We start from the raw sequence: 16,605 nt of genomic DNA on the forward strand, positions 1-16,605 counted from the left end.
ATATTGAAAAATAATTTATTTATTTCATTGCTACTCTTTTTTGTTACTTTGTAGCTAGCAGATGTAAACAAACCCCTCCAGGAAGTAGAATTGCTATACAGTAGGATGAGTTCTGAAATGTGTATCAAGGGTGAAAATCATCTCTTTGCAGAGGGCCAGCAAAATTCTAAAGACCATGTATGGGGCATGGTTACCCAGTCACTTTAGCTTCGGTAGATGTTAAATAGTTCATAGGCTCAGTATTCACCATCTGTACTGGGGTGAATTTCACCCAGAATGGTTTGTAAATAAGGAAAGGAGGAAAAAGGAAAACTAGAAGACCAATACTATGTGGGAGCATAATTTTTAATGAGAATGACAAATGGAGTGTATGCTTGCCAAATGAAATCATTCAGTATATAAAGAAAACATTTCCAGGGATTCAAGAAAAGCTACAACTAATCACCCATTCCAAGGTTTAAATTTCACACAAGATGTTGTTCTTTCTTTGTTATAACTATAGAGTTTGACAATCAAGTCCTATTTTCATATATTTCTAGTTATTTGATTTATCCCAGACAGTGTCAATTAGGACAAAGCACATTGCAAGCAGATAACTAAGTTGGAAACCCATTATATTATAGATCTAAAGTAAAGCATAATATGAGAGAAACTTATTTAGGCCTAATTTTAAGAGGTACCAAGTAGAATCGGTTAAAAAATTTACAATGGAAAGTTTTTACATAGGAAAATGTAAATTTCAGCTAAATTGAAACTTTCTATAGGAGCTTATTAATTTCAATGAAATTTCATTTGGGAGGTGTGGGGGGCAGTGTTTTGATTATGTCATAATCAGATGTCATAGGAATAGAACGTTTGATTTTTCATTTAAAACAATGTTGTTTTTTAATTTAATTTTATAGTATAAAATCTGTAAAAAGTCAAGACAAAACATTTTCTGATTTTTTTTTTCAAAAATTCCATTTTAAATTTGAAAATTCTAATTCTAATTTGGAACAAAAACAAGTTTTTTGAAATTGTGACTATTTCACTGCAGTGGAAATTCTGGTTCCCACACAGCTGTAGTTCTGAGCAGTTGCAACTTCTATTGACTTGAATAGGAGTTGTGGGTGCTCAGCAGTTCTGAAACTCCTTGTGCTGAGCTCAGCCATGAATCTGTATCTTACTTTTCATTTCCAGGTTACTTGTACCCTGGATATTCCTACTGGGTTCAACATGCTCACAGTTCACAGAGCAGAATTTATTGGGCAGCTGGGAAGAATAAAGATTCTAAGATCTGGTGTCAAAGGATGGAAAACTCTAATTATACAAGTTCATGAAACCCTCAGAACCGAGAGATCTTTTGGAGCAGAATGATCTCTCAATGTCAAATAGTGCTGAATGTTCCACTAGAGAGTAATAAGGGAAAGTGGTGAGAATTGGCCCAGGGATTATAGCAATGCCCGGCGATGAGTCACTCTCAAATATTGACTCAGGGCACTGAATGACACAAGGCTCCTTGTAGGTGACAGCATCTGGCGTTGAGCGTGGAACCTCACATGGTATGTTGCTTAGGCTATAGCAAGACATCTTTCTGTGATGGAGATTACACCTGAAACACACAATCTCAAATTGAATATACAAAATGCACAAAAGGCTTTGGAGTAAGAGATTCAAAGCTCAGATACTATGATTATGGGACCATGTAGATAGGACGAAAGTGGTGCGCAAAGATGACTTGGTTCCTTAGTTCCTACTGACAGGTATCTCCCATTTGCTCATTCTAGTCCTCTTTTTCATTAACCTTTGCTCTCTCTTATCCTCCCACTCTGTTCCCTGGTCACTCCTTACCATTCCTTTTACTGCTTCAGACACTATTAAAAAAAGCTACCGATCACTTACCAGAACAATTTACCTTTCCCCTGCTCTATGCAAACCTTAATTTTAAAACAACACTCATATGAAATGGTGGGTAGCTATTATCCATGCTTAATAAAAGGAGGAACCCAAACACAGAGGATTGCCCCAGGTCACTTCGTGAGCCCATGGAACAGCCTGGATAGAACCCAGGCACTTCTAGTTGTTGTATTATTATTTCTAATTTGAATTCCAGTAGCTCTTTGAAGATGTAACGGCTGCTCCTGGCCATTTACAAACACAAATTAAGAGCGAGTCCCAGCTCTGCACAGACTAATTAGCTGAGACAGGCAAAGGATGGGAGATGTATTCATTATCTCCGTTTTACAGATGGGATGCTGATGCACAAAGATTAAGAGCTAGCTTTTCAAAGCATTTTGAGTCCTTAGAAATCTGGCCCCAAATAACTTGCCAAAGGTTCCCCAGGAAATCTCTACAGAGCCAAGACCTAAAGGCAGATTTCCTGAGACACAACAGAGAGCTGTAACCACAAGACCCTCATATGCATGTCCAGTAAGGGCACTTTGCTTCAGTGGAACCACACCAAATTATACAAGCTGAGGATCTGGATCTGAAATTGCTAGTTCTGCATATGAGAATTAAAGAATTGCTATACAGAATCAGTGCTGTGGTCCATCAAGGCCAGTATCCTGTCTCAGATAGAGTCTGTCATTTCAGAGCTAACTTGGTTCATTATGGAGTAAAATATCCATAGGGGGATTTTCTTCCTAACACTCCTAAGGTAAAAGTTGCCTTTGACCAGATGAAGGAGGATTTAAATATATTCTGTCCAAACTCTGGGTGCATATCTATCTGCCTAGTAGCTAGCTATTGATAGATGTAGTCTCCTCCATTGAAAATAGCAATAGAGTTGCATCTCAACGCTAGAGAATGCCAATCTCTAGTTTTATGGAAATATTTAGGGCAAGTTCCTCAGAAACTGAAAGCCAACATCATACCTTCATTGAAGACATCTGAGGATCTGGATATATATAAGTATTTTTAAAATATAAAAACAGTACTTCCCAGTATTAAAGTACTGAGATTCTACAAAGCTGTTTAAGGGGGTTGGATACCTAATGCCCAGTTAAAATGAATGGGATGTTAAAATGAATGTCCCAAACACTTCAGTAGCTTTGAAAACCCCCGTCTTAATTTTTGAAGCCTGCAGGCACCACTGCTTGAAACTGAATGGCTACAAAAAAGATTCTGTTATGGAAGGAAATCCTGTAACATTTTCGAGACTCACATAGTGTTTGTGCAGGATTCAATTGTAAACTGAGAGCCATCACTAAATTAACATTTAAATAGAATTGAACAATTCACCAAAATGGACTTACCAGGTTCACCAAGGAAAACAGACGAGAAGAGGAGAAAAGAGCCTGGCTGACAAGTGCTTTTATTCTGTTTCCCAGACAGCCTGGAGGATCTGTGACGCACTTTCCATAAGAGGCCCTAATTAGTTTCAAAACAAATCATGCTCTATGCTTAACTCCAACCACTGATGGAATTGTCTTGCTTACTGTTTGTTGTCTGCTAGTGTATTCTCAGCCTCACACAGTATGGCTTGCGCATTATGATCTGCAAGTTTCTTTGATCTTAAAATTTTATGTGTCAAATTAATTCCTGACATCCATTAACCACATTTCAGTTATGCCAGGAATTAAGCAGATTTCATTTATTTTGTTCTTCTTTTATGAGCTTTAAAACATGAATGGTTCAGGGGAACATCAATAGTATAATCTACTGTAATACACAGGGTTCTACTTTAGTTTTTTAAATCCCGGTTACAGTCTAGTTGGGGACAAAGTGGAGTTCACCCTTGCAACTCTGAAGGTAGAGGCTGACTTTCATCTGTGTTTTATTATCTCTGCCCCTAACTATTTATTATTGATCTAGTAGAATACCCATGGAAATGCATGGGCATCTCTCCAGTGAGGTCAATTGTCTTTGAACTCAGCTATACGAGTAGCAATTCATTCCTACACAGAGGGCCAGCATGTGGTCAATGTGCTATTTAAGTCCCACTGTAGCCTTGAAAAATAGTGCTTAAGTAGAGTTTAAGTGGTGCATAAACCTTGTGTAAGCCTTCCGCATAGGGTTAATTTCACCCTATCGGATTAGATACACTGCTCATGAGAGATAGAAATAAGGTGTTTTTGTCAAGGGGGAAGGCTGTGAACTGAGCTAACAGAAATCTGGGCACATTCCTTGCACCGTATTATCCTCAACTCTAATAGAAAGAATTAGAGCCACCACGGGGATAGATTCCGGGTAGTCTCTACCAGTGAGTATTTTGGTCCTGGATACACATGAATCCCATTATTCTGGGAGAAATATACCCTTCCCTACTCACTATTCTGGTCCAAATAAATATAGTCCCTTGTGAAGACCTTTACGCCTCCATCATCTCAGGCTCTGGGGCGGAAGGTATGCAGCTCCATCAAATTTGGGAGAGGCCTGGAGCATCTGGCATCCATCCAAGGAGGCTGTCAGGGCTTGTTGGCCTTTGCCCCCACTTCCATGCACGTCTGTGTAGAGCACAAGGGAGCTAAGGGGGAGAACAGCTGAGTTTAATGGTATCTATGGGGAGAGGGAAGAGGAGAGAGTTTACTGATTTGACCAAGATCACTCATGAGTTCTATGGCTTAAGCCTAAGCCAAGATTTTCAAAAGTGGCCAGAGATTTTGGCTACCAAAGTGGAGACACCCTTAAAGATCCTGTTTTGTTCAGACCTACCCTTTGAAAACCAGGCCTCTATACGGTGTTTCAAAGAGAGGCCAAAGTTACTAGTCAATTTTTTAAAACTTTGGCTTTCATTTCTGCAAGTCTCAGGTCTTAGCCACCTCTTCCTTCCTTTATGTACCAGATTTAAATCCATAGGCGGTGAAAGGTGGTTGAAGGCAAAGGTAACCTCAAGCAGACGACTGGCAGACTGTTAAATAAAAGTGCAGCTATTCTACAAAAGTAAGACACCATCCTTTTATAACATAAAAATACAATAAGTCCCTGATAAAGCTGAAGTCCCGCAGGAAGATATATCAAACATAGGGCCAGATCCTGAAATAGCATAAATCAGGATAGGGTCATTGAAGTCAATGGAGTATTGCCAGTTGGCACCAGCTGAGGTCTGGGCTATACATTTTTAAAAGGAATATTTATTAAAACAAATGCAAAGCTATTTTTTATGGGAAAAAAACAAGAATTCTGAGTTCTGAGCTCATGACTGATTAGAGGAATGACATGCGTGACCTTGACACACATTTTAATGTGACGCTATTACGCAGTTGTCCTTGAGCCTCTAACTCCACTCACCTGCTTTGACTATTAGTGTAATACAAACCTTTGCATGCATCAACCATTAATGAATGTTTCTGATACACTTTGAAATCCTTTGTTCTGGAGAAACCTCAGAATTTCCCAATAAGAGTAATTGTCCAGATGATCCTGACAAAGACATAATAATTTAGGGATAATTTGTGGAAAAGTTTGCAACTTTGTCTAATGAGCAGACAACAAGCATGTAAAGAAACAAAGATTTTGCAACAAAGGATAATTTTAGCTCCTCCTCTGAGTATGAACCACCTTTTGTCCTAACAGGCAGAGGCCAAGGTCAACATGGTTCCTCAGCCACAGGTACCATTTGGCCCACCCAGGTCTGTTTGCCCAAAGTCACACGGCATCCCCCTGTAGTGATGATGAGAGACACCACTGCAGGACAGGCTTCACATGGTCGCTGCTGGTAAGTCCTTTGGTCCCAGGTACACATGAAACAAAAATTCTGGGAGATAGGTCTCTGTTCCTCCTCACTATCCTGCACCAAACAGTTGAATGAATTTACCACTCTCTGAAGATGACGTCCACCCAAAACCTGCAACACAAGTATGGACACAGGTGAAAATCAGCATGCAATTCTAGCATGACACAAACAGCAAAGAAAAAGCAATGGCTAGTCAACATCACAGCTACAATATACATTCAGCATGGTGTGCCAATTCACGCTCCCAAATAAAATGACAAAAATTTATACATTTATTATTAATATTTTACCATAGCACATACAGTCCTTAATTATGGAGCAGGACACTTGGTGCTAGGAGCTGTACAAACACAGAACTAAAAGACAGTCGCTGTCCCAAAGAGTTTATAATCTATAAGACAAAAGAGGGATACAAATGTATGGGGAAGTTCAAGGAATGACATAAATTACCTTGACCCACATATTTAAAGTGATGCTATTACTCAGGACTGGCGAGTCTAAATTCAATAATGTATTTTCAATATTATAATAATAGAACACTTTGCGTGTGTAAGGCATTAATGAATGTTTGTGAAGCGCTTTGAAATTTTGTTCTTAGGAAACCAGAGAACATCCCCATTAAGTGTCATTGCCCAGGGGATCCCCAGAAACACACCTCATAATTTAAGGATAATTTATGTGAAAATGGTTGCAGGTTTATTAAATGAGCGAGCAATATGAGTGTAATCATATTGAGGAGAAAAGCCAAGTAGACTTTGTAGGAAAGGGTGACTTTAGCGCCTCAGAGAGAACATGAATCACCTTTTGAGTGTCATTCCCTCAGGCTACCTCACATGCTAGTGATAATTTATAGCAAAAAAGCCAAAGCTATTATTAAATAAATAATAAGAAAGTTACCAAATTATGCTGGGAAATGAATACACGTTTGTAGTCAAGGGTGGCTGTAGCTGCTAAATCCAAGCATGAGAAACCCATCGTCCTGACCGGCAGAAACTAAGGTAAAAAATGTTACTCCTCCCAGAGAGAGCATCTGGCCCACCCAAGGCTGGGCACCAGGCTTACCCAAATTACTCTCCACTCCTGTAGAGATGGCTAGAGTTGCCACCATGGCAGTCTTTGCTGGTGAGTCTTTTGGTCCTAGACACACATGAATCACACAATTCTGGGAGATGTATTTCATCCCGAATCACTGTCCCTGCCCTCTCAGCCGAGTGAATTTAACTTTGTGCTAAGACTATGTCAGCTGCAAAATTGCAATAGAATTTATGGGAACACATGGAAGTATGCATGCAATTCTGGCTTGACCTGAACAGAAAAAAAAAAAAAGCCAATGGATAGCCAACATCACGACACCAACATACATTCTGCAGGTATATGTCTGTATAACCTCCCAAGGATATGAACTGACCGTAGGACTGAACCCACATTTCCGAAAGCAGGGGTTTTGTTTCTTGGCATGTAATTGGTATATATGTGTGGAGAACAAACTTGTTCAAGAAAGTTTGTGACTAGAGTTGGTCGGGAATTGTTCAACAAATGGTTTTTTTTGTAGGAAAATACCTATTCATTAAAAACAAAATTTGTTTGGGGGAAATGTACCAGTTTTGATTAAACTTTAATTGCAAAAGGTTTTTCAGGCACAAGACATAACTTTTGGTCAAAACTAGAGAGCCAGACGAAGACTGGCAAGTGTGATCATGTTAGATCAGGGACTTGAACTTGCGGGAGGGACTCTAACAACCCTCTATTCTTGCGGGTGCGCTTGTTCTCTCTCTCTCTCTCTCTCCTTTCACAAAAAACTTTGGAAGATTTCAGTTTTGTCCAATAGAAAACAGAAATAGAAAAGTGAGGCTAGATCAAAAATCTCCCCACTGTATTTTCCACTGCATGCATCCGATGAAGTGAGCTGTAGCTCACGAAAGCTTATGCTCAAATAAATTGGTTAGTCTCTAAGGTGCCACAAGTCCTCCTTTTCTTTTTGCGGATACAGACTAACCCGGCTGCTACTCTGTTCCCTTACCAGAAAAACTGAGGCAGAGCAGAGCACTGCTGTGCCTAGAGCTCATCTGGGTGTTGCTACAGATAAAACCTGAGCTGAAAATGGGGAAACCGAGGCACAGCTGAGCGCTGATGGGAATCAAATCCCCATGGGATGTGAGGAAAATGAGGAGTTAAAGACTACTGCCAGCCTTTGATACTTGCTGGAAGTTGCGGAAAAGCAAAGACAAGTATTCAGCAGCTGCTTGGGAGAATGCAGAAGTCGAAGCCACTATGAAGAAGGAGGACTTCTTCCTGCTGGTAGGTTTCTGATGCTCTTTGAAAATGTAAATGTCTCTGAGAGGTGAGGGGCGAAACCCACTGCTCAGCTCCCATCAGGATGTGTGGGGAGAACGGTGCGCCAGCGTAATCACTCTGAGTGGCAAACTATTGGGAAGAGAATCCCTCTACTGATTCCTTTTACCAGGGAGTATTGGCACAGGGTTCTCAATTCTTGATCTTGTGGAGAGAGGTAGTCAGCGCTGAGGAATGTTAGAGGTTTCACTGCTAGGAGAGGAAATGTTCTCCCGGTCTATGCATATCTTTGGGGTCTGGAGAAACACCCTGGGAAAACATGCCAGAGCTGGGGGAAGGGGGAAGGCCAAAAAGGGGAATCAGTTCCTCACCTGTCACTGGGTAACTGGAGCCAATGGTTAAGAGCAGCTTTGCATGGGGCCATGCCTGTCCTGATCTAAGGGTACGAATAAATGGTCAGGTTTCACAATGGAGAGAGGTAAATAATGGGATCCCCCAATGATCTGTTGTGGGACCAGTGCATGTTCATTAATGATCTGGAAAGGGGAGTGAACAATTGAGGTGGTTTGTAGGTGATATAAAATGATTCAAGATAGCTAATTCCAAAGAGATACTGTGAGGAATTACAGGGGAATCTCACAAAACTGGTTGACTGGGCAACACAATGGCAGATTAATTTCAGAATTGATAAATGCAAAGTAATGCACGTTGGAAAACATAATCCCAACTACACATATACAATGATAGGTTCTACGTTAGCTGTTACCACCCAAGAAAGAGATCTTGTAGTTACTGTGGATAGTTCTCTGATAACTTCCACTCAATGCACAACAACCACCAAAAAAACTGGCAGTATGTTAGGAACTATTAGGAAAGGTATAGAAAATAAGACAGAATATCTCATATGTCACTATATAAATCTATGGTTTACCCATACCTTAAATACTGTGTCCAGGTTTTGTCATTCCATCTCAGAAAGGATATAGAGGAACCGGAAAGGGTTCAGAAAAGGGGAACAAAGATGATCAAGGGTATGGAACAGGTTCCATCTGAGAAGAGACTAAAAAGATTAGAGACACAAGGTGGGTGAGGGAATATCTTTTATTGGACCAACTTCTGTTGGTGAAAGAGACAAGCTTTTGAGCTTACACAGAGCTCTTCTGAAACTTGTCTCTTTCACTAACAGAAGTTGGCCTGGTAAAAGATATTATCTAACCTACCTTGTGTTTCTAATATCTTGGGACCAACACTAAAAAGTTAGAACTGTTCAGCTTAGAAAAGAAACAACTAAGGGGTGATATGACAGAGATCTATAAAATCATGACTGTTGTGAAAAATGAAATAGGGAAGTGTTATTTACCCTTTCACACAATACAAAAATCAGAGCTCATCCAATGAAATTAATTGGCAGAAGATTCAACACAAACAAGAGGAAGTACTTTTTCCACACATTTCACAGTCAACCTGTGGAACTCATTGCCATGGGATATTATGTTGGCCAAAAGTATAACTAGGTTCAAACTGGATAAGTTCATGGAGGATGGGTCCATTAATGGTTATTAGCTAAGGTGGTTAGGGATGCAACCCCATGCTCGGGGCAATCCTATACCTCTGACTGCCAGAAGCTGGGAGTGGAAGACAGGGGTGGATCAATCCATAATTGCCCTATTCTGTATATTCCCCTTGGTATGGGCCACTCTTGGAGACAGGATAGTGGGTTAAATGGACCATGGTCTGACCCTGTATGGCAGATCCAAACTGATCATGTGGGTGGTTTTTACACCACCTAAAGTGGGTCATGGAAAGCTTGAGACTCTGCCATGATATAGTCCCAGAAGGAGGGCTGTGAAAAACTTTGAACTAAAGAAGAGAGTTTGCAGACTGAGAAGCCAGGGCTTGACCCACACAGCCCCAGGAAGGAGGCCTGAGGGGCCCAGGACCTAAGGGGTGAGTGAAAAGCTGACTCTTTCTGGGGAGCTGAGCAATGTTTAACAAATTAGACCCCAAGAGAGGGGGAACATTGTTTTCAAAGACTTCTGGATATGAGTGGAATATTTCCAGGAATTCTGGAGTGCCACAAGTGACGTTGTGTTTCAGACCCGGGTTTCAGTGTTCACTGAAGGTGGCCACCCTCTGGTCTCTACACTTTCCAAATTGCTCTCTTCTTTCAGCCTTTAGTTTCTCTGATGTCCAGCAGATGGCGATGGTGTATGACAACAAATTTCTGCAAACCTTTTCTTCTAGCAGGTTTTTTATGGTTATTCATTGTAATGACTGTATTTCTCATTATTGACTCCGACTACCAATTGGTATTCCTGCTTTTAAGCAATTGCCTTGAATATTTCAAAGTTATACCTTGGGTAGGTGCTTATAACCTTAATTACGCCTTTCTCCTTCTTGAGCTATATCATTCATATCACCTTTGCAGTGCAACAATCATTTAAAACGAGAACAAACCAAATCTCTTTGTCTTCTAATTCAAGTGGACCTAGTCTATGCATTCTCAGATTGCATATAAGCATTCCCATCTTCCAGGGCTAACACTAGAACAAGCCACATGATCCACTTTATATAAGAAAGCAAGATGTCCCTCTTTTTGGGTACTTTATAAGCCAGGAGAGAGAGAGAGACATTTTATCCACATGCAAATTGAGAGATTCTTGCCTAGGCAATTAAGAATACTGATATTTAAACATACTTAGTTTCTGTTCTTCGGAGCGTGGGATCTCCTAACCTTAGCTCATCTGTGGTTCCTTAGACAAAGTGTCTCACATGATGTGACTCACTGTTTTCTTATTTTCTTTTCTTTTTAGGTGGAGTTGAGTACTGGGTGGGACCCTATGTTGGATTAAACAGAGGTGTATAGTTTTTTCTGTTATTTGAGGAGCAGGAAGAATTAATAATTATTAATCATTCTAGGAATATTTGTTACCTATACCTCTCCCACTTTGTAGCCAGAAGAGGGTGTAACCAAAGCTCTCCAGGTAGGAGAATTGCTGCACAATAACATGAGTTCTGAAATGTGTAATGAAGGTGAAATTCACCCCAGTCAGGGGGCCTACATAATACTATTGACCATTTAAGGGACCTGATTAGCATCTGACTTCAGAGTTTGAGTAGCACTCTGCACAAAGCTAAATTCATCAATAATGAATGGAGGTTCATAAATAAGGAATGGAAGCTAAAGAAAAACCAGAAGGCCAACAGTATGATGCAGGATGATTTTAATGCGAATGAGAAGTGCCATGTATGCTTGCAGAATGACACACAGGAGAGTATGAAGAATTTCAGTAAGGGCTACATTCCCTTCCCTCATTGGACAGTTCGGTCTCCAACACTCAGCCACAGGGGAAGTCAGGAAATCTGCATGGGGGGTGGGGAGCGGGGAGAAGAAAGGAATCTCCTCCAAGGAAATAAATCCCTCGTGGGATAAGAGGCTTCTGGATTTGGTGCCAAAAGTCCCTTCACCTCAGAGGCTGCCATCTTGTGAGCCCCAGGCAGCAGTTGCAGTGTCCCTTTACAGGCCTTCTAGCCTTGCTCAAAAGGGCAAAGAAAAAGAGACGCCTGTTAGCAGAAGCAGTTCATATGTCTCCTCATCCAACTCATGTTCACAATCCCCACCTCCCCAACGCAGTAAATTGAGAACAGGCATTCAAGAAGTTGCCCGAGAAAATTAGGAGAAAACTGGTCTCTTCTTGAGGTGATAGCCATTTCTCTGACTTGTCCCCAGAGGGCGCTAGAGTTATAGGCCCTGCTCACAAGGTTTTCATGCATAGAAAGAAAAAACATAATAAAAGGGCAGCTTCCAGCGTAGCGTGTGGGGGCAGGCTTCTCGGGCAGAACACTGCATGGGCAATCAGAGGAAGAGAGAAGTTATGCTGCGAATCAGCCATGTGACAACTGCCAGACTGAGCAAATCCAGCTTATGCTGCGTGTCGACACCTGCCGGGTTAATGGGACCCTGCTTTTTGCAGTTTGACCATGCCCCTTGTGGTGTTGGGCTTAAGTCACCTGAAAAAGTTTATCAGGATAACCAGATTCAAGATGGAGTCCTTGAAGTTGATAGTGGTGGCAATCTGCCCCGGGGTTTACCTTATAGCAATCGACTTGAGGAATACTGACCTTCATGTGTCAATTCACCAGACTCTCATGGGATTTCTGCCATTAACAATGGGGACAATCATTTCCAACACAAAGTGCTGCCTTTTGGACTCTCATCCGCACCTTGTGCATTCACGGAAGTCCTTGTTATTTTGGTGGCTCTTCTCAGGCAGAAGGGGGTACTGGTGTTGCTTTTCCTGGATGATGTTCAAGGCGTAGTCTCATCCAAGGAAAGGTCCTCTTGAGTGACTCAGACCATGACAACAGCAGGATTTTACAGCAAATTTCTAAAAGTCATCTTCAACCATCTCAGTGCCTAGTTCATCTAGTGCAGATAGTTGCAGAGGCCCACAAAATTTTTATGTTAGCTGCAAGACAGGACAAAATCAGATCAGCAATTACCCTCATGGGGAGGAGCCCCACTGCAGCTTCCCCACAGGACTTGGAAAGGAGGATGCAGGATGCAGTAAGGAGCAGAGGGAGAGTAGACGGCTGAACTGATGGGGAGGCTGAACACATGGGGGCACTACTGCTGGGGGACAGGCTGGGTGGGGGCTGAACGGCTGGGGTGCAGGAGGATGGTCTGAATTGGTGGTGCACCAACTGATGCAGGGATCGGGGGAACAGGATTGATTTGGAGGTTGGGGGCAGAATTAATAGCTAATCAAGGGATGGACAGATGTGGAAGTGAGCTCCTGCCATGGTGTCCAAAATACGTTTTAAAAAATCCTGGTCAATGTCAAATACAACAATACACAACATAAGAGGAAAAGTAAGGTGGGAAGCCACTAGAACGGAAATTGAAGATAAAGTATAACGAGAGAAAGAAACACATGTGCCTGAATAAGGTATGCAGAGCAATCTGTATCTTGTTTTTCATTTCCTGATTAATCCTTCTTCCACAGTAATTCCTGCTGGGCTTCACATGACCCACAGCTTCCATAGCGATATCTATTGTACTGCCAGTAAGAATAAGGGCTACAGTATCCAGTACCCAAGGATGAACCTCTGGTAATTTTGGAAACTCCTGGAACTGTATAAACCTCCAAGAAAGAGAGAGTCCTTGGAACTGTATAAGACTCCTGATTCCAGCTGGTCCGGAGGATCCCACCTCACTATCCTGCAGGCAAGAGCTTGGGCCTCGCAGTGTCAATTCTAGAGCCAGGACACCGTCTGGCGTATGGCTCTGTGCAGCTCTCAGCACAGGGTGCTGGGCATGGCCTTCACAGGGTGTGTCACACCTGTCATAGCAAGACATCTTTCTGCAACAGAGAGAAACCTGAAACACACTGAGGAGTCAGTAAACATAAGCCCCACTGCCCGTGAAATAAGAGTTTCGAAGCTTGAATATTGCTGTCGCTGGTCTCATGGAACTGGGACCACAACCCAGGCACACCTACCCATTGTTAATCTTATTATTTATAATTAGAATTCAATTTGCTCTGAGAAGTGTCATCTGAGGACTTGCATTACTCTGTACAATACCCAGCACAATGGGAGCTTGATCTCAGGGCTTCTCTACGTGGCTCTGCAGTCCAGACTACAGGGTGTGAATTGCAAATACCTCTAATACGTTGCTCTCTAAATGCCCCCTGTAGACCCTGTCTATGAACTAAAAGGTATCTAGCTTAAGTCAAAGTACTATGTTAATATGCACTAGGTATCTTTTAGTTCATGCCAGCAGGGTCTACCCAGGGCAGTTAGCGTGCAATGGACTGCTCTACAATTCACATCCCCATAGTCTGGCCTGTGGTGCCGTATAGACAAGCTCTGAGATCAAGGCCACATTGTGCTGGCTATTGTAGAAAGACAGAATAGTAGACTCGTAGTGTGTTAAAAGGTTAATACTCTTCAGTATCAAAGTACTTTCAGGCTGATATTTTGAAAGTCACTCAATGTATTTGCATTTCCAAATTGAAATTAATAAGATTTGGATGCTTCAAAAACCAATGTGTTTTTGAAAACCCCAGCCTTAACTTCTCAAGTTCGCCCACACCTGAGTGTGTAACTGAATTAAAAAACAAAAACAAGTGTGTGGGCCACTTCCCCTGCTCTCCCCCCTGACTCCCCCAGAACACTTAAAATTACTAAAATCACAGTATTTTTGGAGTATTCAGTTCAATGTGAAAACTTCAGTTTTGACAGTTAGAAAGAGAAGAGTTGACTCAGGTATATGACTTACCCAGTTCACCAAGGAGAATAACGCAAGCGAAGTGGTTAGAACAACCCTGAGAGGCAAGTGCTTTTATACAATTTCTCAGACAGCCTGAAGGAGCTGAAAGGTCCTAATTAGTTGCATGAGGTCCTAATTAGTTATAAAGCAAATTTTATTGCAGATATAATGGCTCCAAATTACTGTGCTGCTCACTGCTTGTGGTTATTAAGTCAATTATCAGTCCTGTGCAGTATGACATGTGCATTCCCCGCTACATATTTCTTCCATTTTAAAACTTGGTTTAACAGCTTAATGTCTGGTATCATTCTATTGACTTCATTTGAGTTACAGCAGGAATAAACGGGCTCCATTTATTTAGCTTCCTGCCCCCAACTTTACAGTAGTTCAGAGATGTTTCAGCTGCACAGTTTGTTGTTATGCACAGGGTTTTATTTCAGTCCTTTAACTCCTGGGTAGTGTCTTGATGGAGGAAACGTGCAGTCTCTCCTTGCAGCTCCTAAGACGAAGGGAGTTCTTCAGGCTTAGCAACACTACCTCCTAATTATTCACCATGGGTCTGATACCGTAAGCTTTAAAAAGGATTTTTTATGAAAACAAATGCAAAATTCCTTTTCATTCCAAATAAATAACTAGCTATAAATCACAGCCTCCTTAAGGGAATGACATTCTCCTCATTAGGGGAGGTTTACTATTACTCAGTGCTTTGGCTTCTGAAATAGGTCACATACATTTAATATACAAATAATACAAAACTTTGCATTTATAAAGCTTTTGATATGGTCTCCCACAGTATTCTTGCCAGCAAGTTAAATAAGTATGGGCTGGATGAATGTACTATAAGGTGGATAGAAAGCTGGCTAGATCATCAGACTCAACGGGTAGTGATCAATGGCTCCATGTCTAGTTGGCAGCCGGTGTCAAGTGGAGTGCCCTAAGGGTTGGTCCTGGGCTGGTTTTGTTCAATATCTTCATTAATGATTTGGAGGATGGCATGGATTGCACCCTCAGCAAGTTTGCAGATGACACTAAACTGGGAGGAGTGGTAGATATGCTGGAGGGTAGGGATAGGATACAGAGGGACCTAGATTGGGCCAAAAAAAATCTGATGAGGTTCAACAAGGACAAGTGCAGAGTCCTGCACTTAGGACAGAAGAATCCCATGCACCACTACAGACTAGGGACCGAATGGCTAGGCAGCAGTTCTGCAGAAAAGGACCTAGGGGTTACAGTGGATGAGAAGCTGGATATAAGTCAACAGTGTGCCCTTGTTGCCAAGAAGGCTAACAGCATTTTGGGCTGTATAAGTAGGAGCACTGCCAGCAGATCGAGGAACGTGATCGTTCCCCTCTATTCGACATTGGTGAGGCCTCATCTAGAGTACTGTGTCCAGTTTTGGACCCCACACTACAAGAAGGATGTGGAAAAAATTGGAAAGAGTCTAGCGGAGGGCAATAAAAATGATTAGGGGGCTGGAGCACATGACTTATGAGGAGAAGCTGAGGGAACTGGGATTATTATGGGGGGGAGGGATAGCTCAGTGGTTTGAGCATTGGCTTGCTAAACCCAGGGTTGTGAGTTCAATCCCTGAGGGGGCCATTTAGGGATCTGAGGCAAAAATTGGGGATTGGTCCTGCTTTGAGCAGGGGGTTGGACTAGATGACCTCCTGAGGTCCCTTCTAACCCTGATATTCTATTATTCTGTTTAGTCTGCAGAAGAGAAGAATGAGGGGGGATTTGATAGCTGCTATCAACTACCTGAAAGGGGGTTCCAAAGAAAATGGATCTAGACTGTTCTCAATGGTAGCAGATGACAGAATGAGGAGTAATGGTCACAAGTTGCAGTGGGGGAAGTTTAGGTTGGATATTAGGGAAAACTTTTTCACTAGGAGGGTGGTAAAGCACTGGAATGGGTTACCTAGGGAGGTGGTGGAATCTCTTTCCTTAGACGTTTCTAAGGTCAGGCTTGACAAAGCCCTGGCTGGGATGATTTAGTTGGGGATTGGTCCTGCTTTGAGCAGGGGGTTGGACTAGATGACCTCCTGAGGTCCCTTCCAACCCTGATATTCTATGATTCTATATACCATGAACAAGTTGTGAAATGCTTTGAAAGCCCTTCTTTTGAGCCTCAGAATATCCCTATTGAGTGTTATTGGCCAGGAGATCTCCCAAACCACACCTCAACATTTAGGGATAATTTATGGCATGCAGGCTGCGACCTTGTTGAAAAAGAGAGAGAGAGAATGTAAATATCATAAGGAGGAAATAATGATATATTTTCCAGTAAAGGTCTGGTGCAGATAAGTCACCCTTTGCTCTGAGTGGCAGAGCCCAAAAGTCAAACTGTCTTCCAAGCCAGATATTCCATCAGGCCTACCAAGGC

The sequence above is a fragment of the Chelonia mydas genome, chromosome 24, assembly GCF_015237465.2.
Source record: "Chelonia mydas isolate rCheMyd1 chromosome 24, rCheMyd1.pri.v2, whole genome shotgun sequence".
Classification (NCBI taxonomy): Eukaryota; Metazoa; Chordata; order Testudines; family Cheloniidae; genus Chelonia; species Chelonia mydas.